Source organism: Panthera tigris, chromosome X, assembly GCF_018350195.1.
Source record: "Panthera tigris isolate Pti1 chromosome X, P.tigris_Pti1_mat1.1, whole genome shotgun sequence".
In the NCBI taxonomy this organism is placed as follows: domain Eukaryota; kingdom Metazoa; phylum Chordata; class Mammalia; order Carnivora; family Felidae; genus Panthera; species Panthera tigris.
The window spans coordinates 111,204,797-111,221,019 of record NC_056677.1 but is presented as its reverse complement, the minus strand read 5'-3'; the positions used below and the strand labels follow the sequence as shown (position 1 = coordinate 111,221,019).

The window sequence follows — 16,223 nt, the reverse complement described above, 5'->3', positions numbered from 1 at the left end:
TCATGACGGCATGGTTCGTGAGTAGGAGCCCCGCATCGGGCTCCATGCTGATGGTGTGGAGCCTGCTTGGGATTCTCTCTCCCTCTCTCTTCCCCTCCATTGCTTGTTCTCTCTCTCTCCAAATAAATAAACTTAAAAAAATGAAAGTAAAAATAAAAAGAGAAGGCAATGGAGGCTTAATATTGGAAATGATGGGGACAGAGTAAAGGAATAACACTCTCTGCCTGCTGGCCTGCAATGCTCCAAGCCTCCTATCCTCTAGCAGAGGGTGAGAGTTCTGCTGACCTTGAAAAGGACTCTACTTCCTACCAAGTTCAAGGCTCCTGACACAGAGACCTGGCAACTGGGCCACAGGCAAAGGACATGCCAACACGACAGGCACCCAGCCGAGGAAGCACTCTCCTTCTCAGTCTAGCCTGAGACTCCCAGCTCTGAGTCAGAAACACCCTGAAACCAAGGGACACCAGTAAAGGGGGTCCCACCTCAACAAGGTGCCTGGCTCAGGAACCCTCCCCTTCACCACTGGGCCTGAAAATGCCCTCCCCCACCCTGAGACGCTCTGCTACTGGGAGGCACCAGCACAGGAAATCAGGCCCCAACAAGTGCTAGGCCCAGAATGTCCCCCCCCCCCCGCTACTGGCAAGGGGGCAAACACCCAACACTGGAAACATTGCTTTCTCTGAAGGCAGCAGATTCTTTCCCCCAACGAGAATCATAAGGTAGGTTTCTTCTATTTTCTCAAGCAATATCCACAGGGACAAGTTGAGGCCCCAGCAGCAGCATAAACCATGCCTACCAAAATAGCACCACATAGGGGCACCTGGCTGGCTCAGTCAGTGGAGCATGAAACTCTTGATCTCCAGGACCGTGAGTTCAAGCCCCACGTTGGGTGAAGAGATTACTTAAAAAAAAAAAAAAAAAAGCACCACATAGGCTCTGAAAATCATCTTATCGTTACAATCACAGCCCTTAACAGTAGGCCAGGACCTGCGTGCCAAACCTAAACAGGAGGACTCCTTGCTAAAATACAAAGTTTGAATAGAACCCAACATCTCCTAACAGAATATCTAAAATTTCCAGGACACAAACGGAAAATCATCCTTCATACAAAGAACCAGGAATTGCACAACTTGAATGAGAAAAGACAATCAAGTGATATTAACTCCAAAATTAATTAGATGCCAGAATTATCTGGTAATGATTTTAAAGCACAGATCATAAAAATAACAATCACAACAATGCACGTTCATACCAGCTCCTTCGTAATAGTCAACAGCTAGGAACAACCCAGGTGTCCTTCAGTGGGTGACGGTTTCAACAAACTGTGGTATATCTATACAGCAATAAAAAGAAACAAATATTGTTTCACAAAATGACTTGGATAAATCTCCAGGGAATTCTGCTGAGCAGGGAAAAAAAGCCAACCTCAAAAGGTTACAGATGATATGATTCCATTTCTAAAACATTACTGAAGGGGCGCCTGGGTGGCTCAGTCAGTTAAGTGTACGACTTTGGCTCAGGTCATGATCTCCCTGTTCATAAGTTCGAGCCCCACGTCAGGCTCTGTGCTGACAGCTCAGAGCCTGGAGCCTGCTTCAAATTGTATCCCCCTCTCTCTCTGTTCCTCCCCTGCTCATGCTATGTCTCTCTCTGTCTCTCAAAAATAAACATTAAAAAAAATTATAAAAAAAAATACTGACAAATTATGACAAAATTACATAAAGGGAGAACAGATTAGTGGTTGCCAGGGGCCAGAGGGCAGGGAATGGGTAAAAATTGTTAGATTGGCAGGACAGCATGTGGGGAAGTCTATAAAAGAGCAACAGGAGGTATCCTTAACAGCGATGAACGGTTCTGTATCCAGACTGTATTCCTGTCAATATCCTGGCTGTAGTATATAGGTTTTGCAAGACGATACCATTTGGGAAACTACCTAAAGGGCAAAGGCCACCGCTCTATTTTTTCAACTACATGTCAACCTACAATCATGTCAAAATTAAAAGTTTAATTTAAAAAGGGACTCTACGAAGAAACTCTCCCTCCTCCAGGAAAACCCAAACCACCATTTCGGAGGTCCTTCATTCCGTATTCAAGAAACTTACTTCAGAAATTCTCTCTTATTGGAAGCTATGCTCTGCGCTGCTGGTGTCAGTAAGGCCATTCCAAAGCCCTTCTCCCCTCTCACCGGCCCATTCTATTCCTCACCTGTCTCCTTTACTACTAGCCGGTTCTTTTGGCGCTGAGGCTTAGAGGCTAATGCAGCCTGGGGCTTCCCTGAGGGTCCTTTGGCTCCAGCTTCAAGGTCAGTTACTTTCATGCTGTTTCCTGAAGCAGAGGCTGCTTCAAACGCATTTCTGTTCCCAGCCCATTGTTTGTGACCTAAAAGCCAACCTGCCATCACTTATCATAAAAGGGCCAAACAGCAAGGGAAATTATTACAGGGATCTGAGGACAAATTTTCATAACAGACGACCGGTTTGTCACTTTGGACCCAACGAGAGTTTCAAATGGCTTCAAGAGTGGAAATGTGTGCGTGTGATTGTATGTGGAGCGTGTGGGGAGACGTTCCCAGCGCACACCTTCCCCCCATACATCTTCCGATGTACTCCACTCCCTCTTTCCTTCCCCCACCAGTTCTCCCATTCCTCACTGCTGGATAACCTGACTTGGGGGGGGGGGGTGTGGGGGTAATGACTTCAGTGCCTCAAGCCAAACTGCTTTTCTGGGCTCACCGTCAACTGAGACCCAGCTCTGCGGACGGGACCAGACTGCTGACCCTAACGTAACAACGGCTAACCGTTGTGTTTGTTTAGAGACGGGTCTCCCTATGTTGCCCAGGATGGAGGGCGGAGGTCATTCACAGGCACAAGTCCACTGCTGGTCCACCTGTGAATTTTCACCTGCTCAGTTTCCGGCCTGGGTGGGTTCGCCTCTCCTCGGGTAACCTGGTGGTCTCTCGCTTCTCAGAGATTAACCAAAGAGATGGCGACCTTGGCCCACGCACCCCGCCAGCATAGCGCTCTCCAGCCCAGAACTCCCGCGCTCCAGTGATCCTCCTTGGCTCAGCCTCCGGGGCAGCTGGACCTACAGGTTTGGCCACCAGGCCAGGCCAGCTAACAGTTTTAAGCACCAACATGCCAGCAGTGCCGTCAAATGTACACGGTGCTCCCCCTTTAGTCCTCAAAACCACCACATAAGCCTTTGAGCCACGCGGGAAGCGAGGCCCAAGGGGCAACGGTCACCTGCCCAAAGTCACATCGTCAGTGGGCAGTGAGCAGAGCCAGGACCTGAACCCCTAGGATCTACCTCGAGTGGACACTGACCATTGTAGCAGCAACACTGCCTCCCTGTGGAACAGGTCCTCTTCCCCGTTCACTCTGCGCCTGGGGAAAATCTGGAGGATCACAGTTCCAGACGAAATGAGAAAAAGTCACTTGCCCAAGTAAGCTCTACTCAGGGGAATCAAGAAAATCCGAACGGGGAAGTAAGTCTCCGTGGTGTCCCAGTCTTCGGGGCCAACCAAACCAGATAAAAGCACTCTCTCTGTCCCTCTCTCTCACCTATTCCCTCATCTCTCAAGCTCTCTGCATAGACGCTGCAAGAGGCAGAAACAGCTTCTGCACCCGGCTGTGGATGTCCTGGGACAGGAGGGCCAGGGACCGCTCGGACACCAACAGATCTAGGGCCTGCTCCAGGGTGCGCGTCTCAGGCCAAAGCCACCCACCAGTGACACAGCTCCAGGAGCCGCCTGACGGTTTCCAGGGACCTAGCGCCAGGAGCCACAGAAGCGCAAGTGGGAGGCCACCAGTCTGGGCCATCAGGTGCGGGGGGCAAGGGGGTGGGTAGGCAGGGCAGGTCCTCACTGTAGGCACAGTAACTCCTGGGGTCTCACAACAGGGGCCCTTTTTGCTCCTGGGAGCCTGGGCTAGATGCCATGGTCAGGTTCCTAGACATCCTGACCCCGAAACCAGCCGCGACCTCCGGCAAAGGTGTCCAGAGCCCCGTGCGACAATAAACAGCATGTGCAGGATCCGCATGCCCCTGGCCCCCAGTCCCAGCCCACCAGCCCAACTCCGACCCGGGGGGAGCTGTCTCCAGTGCCCGGGCCTCTGCGTGTTCCGGGCGGTGGGGCGCCTGGCCCCTCATCTCACTTCCGCCCAGGTCTGGGAGGCACAATCACAGGTGGCTCTCCGTCCTGGTCCCACGAGGGAAGTACCAGCTCTAAAGTCTGGCGTCCGAACACCATCAGCACTAGCTGGGGACCAATGTGAGGACTAGGTCTCCCAGAAACAGCATCGCCTCTGGCCTCGCGCCAACTCACCCAGGACGGAAAATGTGACCCCAGCACGGGGCCCGCGAGGGACCAATCAGAAAACAAGAGGCAGGGCCACTGGACGAACCCAAAGTCCCACGAGCCCTCTAGTGGCGGCGGAAAGTAGAGACGAGCACTCGGGGTAGCGAGGTCGAAGCTCGGGGTGTTCAAAAGAAGAAACTAGAAAGGTAGCCCAAGGCCACTGTCACCCGCGAGACCAAGACCAGAGTCATAAGCCCAGGAAAGTTTATTAAAATGAGAATTCTTGAGCTCATGCGAGATGTAGTGCATCAGGGTGTCGGAAAGGGGCCCAGAAATCTGAATTTTTACCAAGATCTCCCAAGAAATTCTTGCCTCACAGAGAGGTTTGGGAATCCGTGACCCAGTCCTAAGAGTTAAAAGGGGTCCCCACCGTTCCGATTTCTCTAGGGCTGCTAGGATCAGAAACCGGGAACGTCGCACCCAAGCTCCCGGGCTCCAGAAGCGCTTAAGACCGGAAACCGGAACGCTTCCAAAGTGTCTGGGGGCCCGGAGGAAGCCAAGGAAGTGGCGTCCTCTCCCACGTCGGCTTGCTAAGGGAACCAGATGGCAGGGCGGACGTCTCGGGGCCTGCCGGGAAATGTAGTCCGCAGGGAGTGCGGGCGCGCGCCTGCGCCCTGCGCAGCTGCCGCGGGGAGCCTGAGAGAGCTTTGTGCAAAGATGGGGAGTCCCTAAGTGGCCACAGGGCGTGGTCGTCCCGCGGGCGGTGGGAAGGGGCTGGCCGGTCCCGCTGGGGCTTCACCTACTGGCCGCCGCCAGACCTGACCCGGTCAGTCACCGCTGCAGCTCCCTGCGACCCGGCCGGGCCTTCCCTTGATTGTCTGGGACCGGGATCGGTCCCTGGGGATTGTCCCTCGGGGCGGCGGGACATCGTGGGCGGGAGCGCGCTGGGGCCATGCTCGCGCCCCAGGCAGCCGATTTGTGACTGGCTTTTAGACGTTCCCACGACGTGTCCCCCCTCGCTTTTCTCCGAGTGCCCGCTCTGCAGACACCTCTCTATCCGTGGGCCGGGTGAGAGCAGGCTCGCTCTGGCGGCTTTTGGGGAGAAGCCGTGAGTCCCGGGGTGCAGTGACGTTTCTTTGCGGAAGGGCGGACGGAGGGACAGCGGGACCGTCAGGGCCCTGGTGGACGTGGTGGAGAGTTCGGCGCGTCTGGGGAGGGCTGCGGGCTGCGAGGCCGAGCACGGTGAGGGGGGGGCCACAGCCCCAGCCGGCCGAGTTCCCGGATGCCCTCCAGCGACGGTTAGGTGCCTAGGCGGGACATGGGGAAGCTTTCTAGGAATCAGTGCTCGGGACAATAACCTTTCCTGAGTGCTTCCTCTGTGCCCCGCATGCTGTCGTTCGCTTCCGTGCAGTTGCAGCCGACACAGGAAATTTTGTGAAATCGATGCTATCATCATTTTCATGTTACAGACAGAAGCGCTGGGTGTCAGGCTCACAAAGCGAGCAGGTTATCCCGCCTGGATGGTCTGCCGCTAAAGTCCAGGTTACCATCGAGATAAGGGGTGATAGGGTCACAGTGTACATTTGGGATGACTAGAAGGGATGATTTGGGATGATTAGGAAGATCATGAGTATTTTTTTCCTTGTCCCACTCCAGGGAAGAGGACAGGTACAGAAGACATCTTGGCAAATGCAGAGAGAGTACCCATAGCATAGGGTCGGTGCTGGTATTGAGACCCGTGTGTGACCACGTGGGTGGCCTCAGGGATTGCCCTAAGAACATTTGGATGTTTTTAGACATGAGCATTGCAAGGGTCTATCCCTTCTAGCTTTGTCACCATTTTCCTCTGGCATTTCCTGGGTGACATGGGACAGTTTATTCAGTCCTAAACCTCTGTCCTCAGTCCCCTCATTAGTATTTAGGGCATAATACTAGTCCCCATCCCCTAGCTCTGGGTGAGGGCCACATGACCTAATATATGCAGGAGGCTTAGAACAGCACCTCGACAGAGCCACGAACGTGATTGGTGTCCTTTGTTATTAATGCAGAACAGATGGCTGATGGCCTGTCCTGATGCAGTGCATTTTTCTCACGAGAAAGCCACTTGGCATGCCATAGCAGGATGAGGGTCATGCTGATATTGGCTGAAGTACACATGTCTTGAGTGGAGAAGAAGGAAGGATTTTGGATTTGCAGTCTTTGGAGGCGTGGCTGTAGCCAAGATGCCTGTGATTGAAGGTGACCAAGGGTTACTCAGAGCCGTATGGACTTTCAGGGTATTTCCCAGTGTTTTAAGTATTGATCCCTATTTCTTTTGTGGCCTGTATATATTCAGAAACACAGGACAGCCCATGTTAGACTGGGAATGGGGTGACAGGCCACCAGATGTATAGGGGTTCATTTAAGGGATGGGGTTCTTAGCCTTGTGCCCATGGAATTTCAAAGCCCAGTTGTGGCTTTGAACTACAATAGAACTGCAGTTATGTCTATGGAACACTTGAAATGTGGCCAGTATGAATGAGAAACTGAATATTTTTAATAATTAATTTAAACTGAATCTGCCACATGGGACTTATGACCACCATATTGGGCAACACAATTCTAGAGGGTCCGCGGATTTTCTAGAACATTTTGTAAAATTTTTAACTTGGATGTGTATGTGTGTGTTTTTCTAGGAAATGAGTCCATCAGCTTCTCGTAACTACCAAAAAGATTAGGATGTGCTGCTTTATGGTTTCAGCAGAACGTAAGCAAGTTAAGGGAGGTAACTATGGCCTCTGGTAACCACCGCTGTCCCTTCTTTCTCATTTTGTCGTGTCCTTAGCTGTGGGTGACTCCACATGATGAACCCCTATGTTGTTTACTTCGTCTTAGCAGGCTGGGACCAGAGGGTCCCAAAGTCCAAAGCCCACTGGTGTCAAACCCAAATTCTCATACATCCAGTTGTTTTAGATAGTCCAAAGAACATATTTCCAAAGCCATTTGGAGCCTACCTACTTTACATACTACACAAAACTTCACCTGTCATCTACCAACCACAGATAAGTCAAACACTGGAGCTACAAGAGACCCCAGACTGCTGCTACCCTTTGGAACCGCCTGACCCAGAGATTCCCCACTAAGCCACTAAGAGACATGAAACCGTTTCCTCTCTCATTGTCCCTTCTTCTCTGGAAATTTCCTTGCCCCATTCCCCATGCGGGTGGTGGCCCCCATACCTCTGTCTCTGGAAGGTCTCTTGATGGGAGGGATTTCCCCTCTCATATAACCCTGTCCTTGTGCTGCCGAATAAGGTTTGTGTGCTACTCCCTCTCATTGTCCTGTGTCTTCCTTGATCACCAACCGCCACCCCCCCCCCACTCCCCCGCCAAAATCCCTCTGCTCACCAAGCGTCCTTATATAAGGAAGAGGCAGGAGGGGTGGAGTTAGTAATAGGAGCTATTACCATGGAAGCAGTAGCTGGAGTGATGCCAGGAAGGGGTCATGAACCAAAGAATGCAGGTGGCCTCTGGAAACTGAAAAAGGCAAGGAAATGGATTCTTGCCTGAAGCCTCTGGAAGGAATGCAGCCCATTAACAACTTGAGTTTAGATTTCTGAACTCCAGAAGGCTAGGAGAAAAAAAAATTCTTTTGTTTCAAGCCACTGGGTTTGTGCTAATTTGTTACGGCAGCAATAGGAAACTAACGTAACTTGTATATGCACAAACCTATAAATATTCCTATATCTATCCATTTGTGTCTATTAGAATAAATATGACTTTAGTCCGTTGCCACATGGGTCATCCTAGCCTTTCCTTCTTGCTTAACTGTAAATTTCCTCACCAGCAGCAGCTCCCACCATCCAGCCTCCATAAACTATACCTGTACGGCCATTTCTGAAATGTTCATCTATACCCCCATGAGAATGTACCACGCTGAGGACAGTGCTTTGTCTTTAGCCAGTCTGCCAACTTTCATTTTTTATTCATCCCCCACCTTTTACATTTTGAAACATTTTAAACATAGGGAGAATTTGCTTTCTGCTTGGCAACCTTAGTGCTGTGAATGCCGCCTCTCTCTCTGCTCCACTGGTTCCCTCTGGATTTCAGTCCCCTTCCCCTGAGGAGCTCCCCAGCAGGGGCACTGCAGGGGTGTAGATCTGCTTGACCCACATCCCTACCCCTTGCCTCACTCCGCCACCCAAGCCCGTGGCTTTCCCAGTTCTGCCTGACTCCTCTCCTGGTGGCTTTGTGGCTCCCGTCACATCCCTCCTCAACCTCCAGGCTCTCCCAGGAGGTTGTCCCCAGGTACATACACCTATATAACTGTATGCAATGGTACTGGAGAGAAAAGGCTACTTGTTGAGAGACTTGGAAAGGAAGGGGAGAGTATCAGGATAGGAAACATGAACAGGACAGACATTCAAGACAGGTTGGAAATCCTAGAGCAGAATGGCACCTGGCCCCAAATTCTACCTGGAGCTCTGGGAGGGAGACACCCTCTCAGTGCCCCACACCAACAGAAGGAGGCAAGAGGAGGCCAGAAATGCCAGCCTGGCACTTAGGAGAGGCCTGAGATTATTTCCTTGGGTTCCGCATGGCTCATTTGTAGCATGAACGATTCCCGCTGCAGGCCTCAGAAAGACTCCATAGAGACGCCCAAGGGAGCCTGGGTCAACAAGAAGAGGCCTGGGGTAGGGAAGCAGATGGCCCAAGATGGACAGCTCTCCTTATTGGGAGCCACAACAGCAACCACAGACACCAGAATCAGACGCTGGTATGTGCTCACAGCCAGCCAGGACCAGTAATCCAATGGCCAACATTCAAACACCAAGGAAGACAAGAAAGCAAAGGGAATGAGTCTGTCCTTTGGCCACAATCATCTTGTGTAAGCATCTGTATCCAGATATCTTCTTGGGGAGAGAGAAGAGGGTGGGTAAGAGGGAGAAGATGGGAGGAAAGAGGAGGGGAAAAAGAAGAGGAAGGGGAAGAGTAGGAGAGGCAGAGGAGTAAAGAAGTCTTCTTGAAGATTTCAGTGCTGGTGGATACTGTGCATCACCTATATAAGGATATAACATGGTGTAGACTTTCCCAGACATACTGGTCAAGGGAGTACTTTGTTTACAGCACAGTTACTCATATCTCCTAGATCCAGTACTCCCTGAAAGAGTTTGGGAAATGTGGCTCTATAAAGAGGCGAACAGAATATCTGGGCCTAGGGCACAGATGGGGGCGGATGGGGGTCCCTAATGGAGAGGCAGTGACACGTTGAAGACACTTGCCCCTCTCAAATTTGCTTTGAGCGCCCCTGGGCTGGTCATGGTCCCTTAGCCTGTCTTACTATAAACAGGGATTGCACTGGATCTCTTTTAAAGGGAGCAGCTCTTTTAGAGTTCATTCAGAGGGCAAGCATCTGGGGCCCTCTGAGCCACTAGGACTCCCCAGTCATTTACAACTGCAGCCTGAAGTTGTGATAGCTCTTAGGCATTTTGCCGACAGTCGATGACTGGTGGTAATGGAGACAGAAAAACAACAAACAAGGGAGCTGGACACTGAAAGCCTAATCTGAACCACGACAAAGATTCATAGCTGGACTCCCATCAAAGCTGAAGAGGGCCGCTGTGGCCACGTGGGACTGTGCTGGGGACCTAATGGAGTCACCATGGAGAACAGCCTTTCTGAGACCCCTGGGCCAGGAAGCACACACTAGGAGGATGCTAGGCCAGGGGTGGTCGTGGATGCGCCGGGGTGGGGGAAGGAGCAGCCTAAGAGAGGTTAATAACAAGGATATAAATACAGTTCCAGCTGCCATGGGAGACCAGGAGAGGAGGTTCCTGGCACACTCTGCACTCTCAGGAGCCCCTCACACAGGATGTCAGACGTTGCTGCTTGGGCCCCTCTTGACTGGATGGCAAGAACGGAGCTGCTGACATCCGCAGCCCAAGATCCTTCTGAGATCCTAGGGAGAGATAGGTGCCCACGTGCCCAGCAGTGCATATCTGTAGGTAGAACAGAATACAAAAGTCTTGCTCTCCTTTCCCCTGAGAGAAGATTTTAATGTCTGCAATGCAAACGTTCTTTAGACAGCTGAAACCTTACAACATTTTCCCGGACTGGGGCTCCTGAAACCCGATTCCAATTATAAATGCTAATCGGTTTAATGCATGATCAGCTTTAGAGAAGAAATGTAATTGCAGTTCATTGAAAACTTTACACAAACAGTGGATAGAATGTTGACATATCTAGGGAGCAGACTATGTCAAAAAGATTAGGACACTCACATGTGTTTTGATTCTCGCCTTTCAAAACCAGGTCTCACATCTATACCCACAAGGCCGCTTACTACAATCACCCATGATTCTCTGCCTGAGGGTTTTTTCTTACCCTTGGAGCATGCTGGACATGACCCAAGGCCACTGGAAGTGTCAGATATTTATTGCCTCTGCAAGTAGCGAGCCCTTTATTAATAATGGTGGGGGGGGGGCACCTGGGTGGCTCAGTCAGTTAAGCGTCCAACTCTTGATTTCGGCTCAGGCCACAATCTCAGTTTGTGAGATCAAGCCCCCATCAGACAGTATGGAGCCTGCTTGGGATTCTCTCTCTCTCTCCCTCTCTCTCTCTGCCCCTCCTGTTCTCTCTCTCTCTCTCTCTCTCTCAAAAATAAATAAAATAAACTTAAAAAAATAATGTTTGGGTATTTGGCAGCTACATACTCTAGGTTCCACGTCCCATACTTGGGATGGATGTGAAATGCATTCTACCCAGTCTCCCATAGTCCCCCCACTGAATAAGCTCCACTTGCCAAAGTGGTAACTTTCTAGGTCATCCCCCCCTTAATTGGCTGCCTTCCTTGCAAGTCTCACTTCATCACACACCCTTACCAGTGTTACCTGGTACTTCCTTTCAAGTAAGCTATTTGTACTGATGGTTTGCCTCAGGGTCTGCTTCCTGGAAACCAGGACTTGGACACCTTGTATATTAAAAATGTATGCAATTCAATAACACTGATTCAAAAACATATACGTTCCCCTATGGTTATTGCAGCATTATCTACAATAGCCAAGATATGGAAGAAACCCAAGTGTCCATCAATAGATGAATGGATAAAGATATGACATTACACATGCTCACACAACTCACACACACACACACACACACACACACACACAGTGGAATATTACTCAGCCATAAAAAAGAAGGAAATCTTGCATTTACAACAACATGGATGGACTTAGATGATATCATGCTAAATGAAATAAGTCAGATAGGGAAAGATAGAAGCCATATGAGTGTACTTATATGTGGAACCTAAAAAAACACTGAACAAACAAACAGAAACACATTCATAGACACAAAGAACAGACTGGTGGTTGCCAGGGAGGACGTGGGGGAGAGATGGGCAAAATAGGTGGAGGGAATTAAGAGGTACAACCTGCCAGTTATAAAATAAATAAGTCATGGGGATGAAAAGTGCCCCATATGGAATATCATCAGTAATACTGTAATAACTCCATGGTGACAGATGATAGCTATACTTCTGCTGAGCATTGAGTAATGTATGGAATTGTTTGATCACTTACGCTGTATACCTGAACTAACCTAATATTATATGTCAACTATACTTAATTAAAAAAAATTTTTTTAATGTTTTTATTTATTTTTGAGACAGAGAGAGACAGAGCATGAGTAGGGGAGGGGCAGAGAGAGAGGGAGACACAGAATCAGAAGCAGGCTCCAGGCTCTGAGCTGTCCGCACAGAGCCCGATGTGGGGCTCGAACTCACGGACCGGGAGATCATGACCTGAGCCGAAGTCAGATGCTCAACCAACTGAGCCACCCAGGCGCCCCAACTATACGTAAATTTATTTTTAAATGTGTTTATTTCACTCTGAAACTCATATATTCGGTTGGAAATAGAGTTCTACGCTCAAAGTTATTTTTTACCAATATTTGAAAGATAGGCTCTACACGATTCTTTTTCTCTCAGTCATTGCTGCTTGCTTCATTATCTCCCCTTTTCTTTTTCCCAACTGATGAAGTGTATCAGGAACACAGAAATGTATAGAACATATAGGGAATAGCATAATGAATGACTGTGTGAACACCTCCCAGCTAGGGAAATAGAACTTGCAACACAGTGAATCTATCTGCGCTGGGGTGAGCACCAGCCTGAATCTGGGATTTCCCATGTCTGTGTGACTGTTACATAGAGCAAGCAGGGGCCAAACCACGAACATGGTGTTTCCTGACCCCTCTGGATGCCCCAGCAAATCTCTGCAGGCCTCCTTCTTCTCTATTTCCCATCATCAACTGCAGGATCAGGCCTCATGATTTTTGTGATCACTATGCGGTGATAGAATGTGTTTGGTGAGCTTAGTATTCCACACGGTCAGGGGGTCAGGGTCCTGTCCAAGGTAATAACCACAGCTCTGATGGATTTTCCGAGTCAATGCCTCCGCTCCCTCCCAGCTCAGGCCTGGCCCAGGCTAAAGGCCTAAGTAGGAAAGGGGGACCAGGTGTGGCACGTTCATGCCACTGCGACTCAGCCAGAATATGCCTCCCTCCCCTTTTCCAACCATTAGACCCCCACATGGAGAACTGTCCTCATTCCCCCCAGTCACCCCCTTTCGAAACTTATTTGGATTCTGACTTCTTCCCACTGTCCCCCGCAAACTCTGAGACCTCCGAGCGGCCTCCTGCAAGACCCGTCTCCTTAGTAAGTTGGAGGTGTGAGGCCTTTTCGTTCGTAAACTCAGCAGCCTTTCCAGCTTCTCCAAAGGGGGCCCCTCTCGATTCCAAATCCCCCAGACGCTGCCGTGTTAGTTAGGAAACACCGTCTAAGGGTAAATAGCAGGACTTGACACGTTGGTGGCCTTTGGCTGGCACAGAGTCGGAAGCACGCAGAGCACGAGAACAAGCAACACACGAACCCAAGAGAAGTGAAATCAATGTTTCAACTTGAATGGTTTCATCAGGGGAAGGATTCGTGGACCCACACCATTTCCTGGGATTTTTCATGATCCCCAAGGATCTTGGGTGGGTCAGTCCCATGGCTTTTTGGCAAAGGCCACGTCCACCCTGGTGACCGTTGTGTCAGTGTCCACAGCCACCGGGTCAGAGCCTCATCCTTTTTGTGCCTCCCCAGCTGCCGCCCCAGTAAAAAGCTCAGCACGTTTTAACAGGCCCAGGTGGGTTTCAGGTATTCATCTGCCTTCCTGATGCTCTGCGTGGGCGCGCTGGGACCGACTTCTCCGTGTCCTTTCTCCATGACTGGTTGACACCAGAGCCGGCTTCGGGAAGAAGCACGACTGAAAAAGCCTGTAAAAGTTGACGGGATCTAGAATTACCTCTAGGAGAGATAACAAGTGGCCCCAGAAGCTCCTCCGCACTTTAAGAATACACGCAACATGTGTACGCAAGGGCACGCGCGCACACACACACACACACACACACACCAACTTAGTCATAAGATACTGCTTAAAGGTGACACCTGATGTGAAACGCCAGCTTTATCACTTACTTGATCCCCACATATATATGAAAATATTTCTAGACCCTCTAGTTTGTTCCACTGACGTGTTTGTCAATTCCTGTTTCATTGCTAATCCTATAGAGTAAGTTTTAATATCCAGTAGGGAAAATGCCCCCGTTTGGATAATCCCTCGCATTTTCTCTTCAAGGTCATTTTATACCCCAGGTACTGGTTCCAAGTATACACTCAAATTCCTGTTGTGGTTTATGATTGCGATCACACTGAAATCACACATTTAGAGGGGAATTTAGAGCAGAATCGACAACACTTCAAAGATTAGCCTTCCTTTTCCCCCAAAAAATAAATAAAAATGTTATTTCAGTGTCCAAACAGGAAGCTCATGAAAAGGTTCATGGACATTTTCCCTAGGTTTTTTTTTTAAGTTAATTATATTTGGAGGTATTTTACAATGCTCATGACGCGTTTGAATAAGACATTTTCTTTGTATTGTATTTCCTAATAGAAGTGTCTACAAAACTTATTTTCTTATGTGTTTAACTGATGTCAGTCAACCTTTCCTGATCTACTTCCTGGGTGTCTACTTTGGTTCTCCTAAGAAGGAAATCCATTAAGAGAAAGGCAGTTTTGCCACTGTCTTGTGTTAGTCGGACACTAATAATAGTTGTCATCCCTTTCTGAGGTCTTTTAGAGACTGAACTCCGTATCTTAATGTCTTGACGTGGTTCTACTCTGTTTGGGACGACAGCTTGGAGGCTGGGCCCTCCCTGCCTCTCAGGCAAAGGAGGTCTGACCTGGTTCTCATAGTCCTCGACTGATCCAGGTGTCACTGAATGTGGGTAACAACTGACCCCCCTCCCCCGGCCCCGGCACCACTGGCCCACTTGCAGTTTTCAGCCGTGAACCAGTAGTAACCAAGGTGATCGTGTCCAGCGCTCGGAACTTGCGTGTGGTCAAAAGGTTCTGAGAGCCATTGTGAGTCACCGTGACACCTCTGGGCTTAGCCAGTCAGGCCCTGGGGCTCAGGGCAGGAAGGATAAGACGAGGAGGAGAAGAATCCTCTCTCTCACTCCTCGACCTCTCTTCCAGACGTTCCTGAAGCGAGAGCTCGGTGGTCTGAGAGGTAAGATATCCATATCCACCAATAACATGTAATGTTTCTTTGTGACGTTACCATGCCCACCCACCTGATGACCCCCAACCCTACTGGATAAAACGGGCACTGCGTCGGGTTCAGAAATACAGCACAAAGCTTTTGGGGGGGGCAGTCTGGGGGTCGTGGTAGGGATCAGGGGTGTGGGGGTCAAGGTCAGGTATTAGGGGTGAGTGCGGTCTCCAAACGCAGTTTGTCATCACACTCACAGCCCTTGTCCTTTGCTCCTCCGGGCCTTACACAGATCCTTTCCTTAGGAAAGGATCCTTTCCTTAGATTCCTAAGGATCCTTTCCTTAGATCCTTTCCTTCTTGAAATGCCTGGAGTGGATTCTCTTCAACTGTTCTTGCCTTGTTGCAGGGAACGAGGCAGATAAAGCGATCTCTGAGGACTACCCTGGAAACAGGTGCATGTGGTGGGGGGGTGGCGGGGGGAAGAGGCCCCCGGGTCCCCCGGGTCGATTGACTTTCATCATCTTTTCCAGGAGTGGTGCTCCTTCGTGAAGCCGTCTGTGGCGTCAGCGAGTCATGGAGAAAGAAAAACCTGAAGTGAAACCCAGCACACCCGCACCCAGCAACGAGGAGAAGACAACTAGACCCTCAAGACGCCCCAGGCCTTCCCAAAATATCCTGTGCTTTTTACTGAATAGGCAGCTGGGGAGGCACAGAAGTGACGTGGACCTGTCCATGTGGGTGTGGATGCTGGACTGAGCCACGCCCCGGTGCAGGTGGCCCCTTCCAAACAGCCATGGGTCTTGCCTGCTCACCCCCACCCCCGCCCCCACCTCTTGAAAATGCGAAAGAAAAATTGATTTAAAATAACAAACACCTCTCTCGTGTCAGCTCTTGAAATAAAAGCTGCGTTTTCCTCCTTTTGGTTCGATGTGTTCTTATTGCCCAAACAGCGTCCTTAGGTCAGTGACACTGGACAGGGGATCTTACTCATGGTCACACGGAGTGCAGGAGCTCTCCTACACCGGGGGATGGCGAGGTCACACTGCAGGGCAGGTCTCTTCCACCTTTAACCCGGGACAAAAGGGAACCGCGATGTGGAAGCAGGTCCCTCCAGGAAGGGAGACTCCTCTCCCTAGGCGGTTTTGAGACACCCTCTGGGTTCCCCTGGAAAACCCAGGTACTAGCCTAGGGACACACATTGTTTCAGAACAGGCCACCAGCAGGGCGGGAAGTTGAGGACACTCCTTTGGGGTTTCTTATTCTGATGCTCAGGAGATTATCATTTAGACACGACAGCATTGCGTCATTGTTGGTTCTAGTTCATATTTTAAAAGTCAGAGCACAGGGCATTTTA

General features: G+C 50.1%; 1 long non-coding RNA gene across 1 annotated transcript; it reads left to right on the top strand.

Moving 5' to 3' along the window:
* Nucleotides 1–14,758: 14,758 nt before the first annotated feature.
* LOC122235390 lies at nucleotides 14,759–15,785 on the top strand. The gene is made up of 3 exons (XR_006213457.1): nucleotides 14,759–14,885; nucleotides 15,276–15,321; nucleotides 15,400–15,785. It is a non-coding gene; the product is annotated as an uncharacterized LOC122235390 (long non-coding RNA).
* Nucleotides 15,786–16,223: the final 438 nt, after the last annotated feature.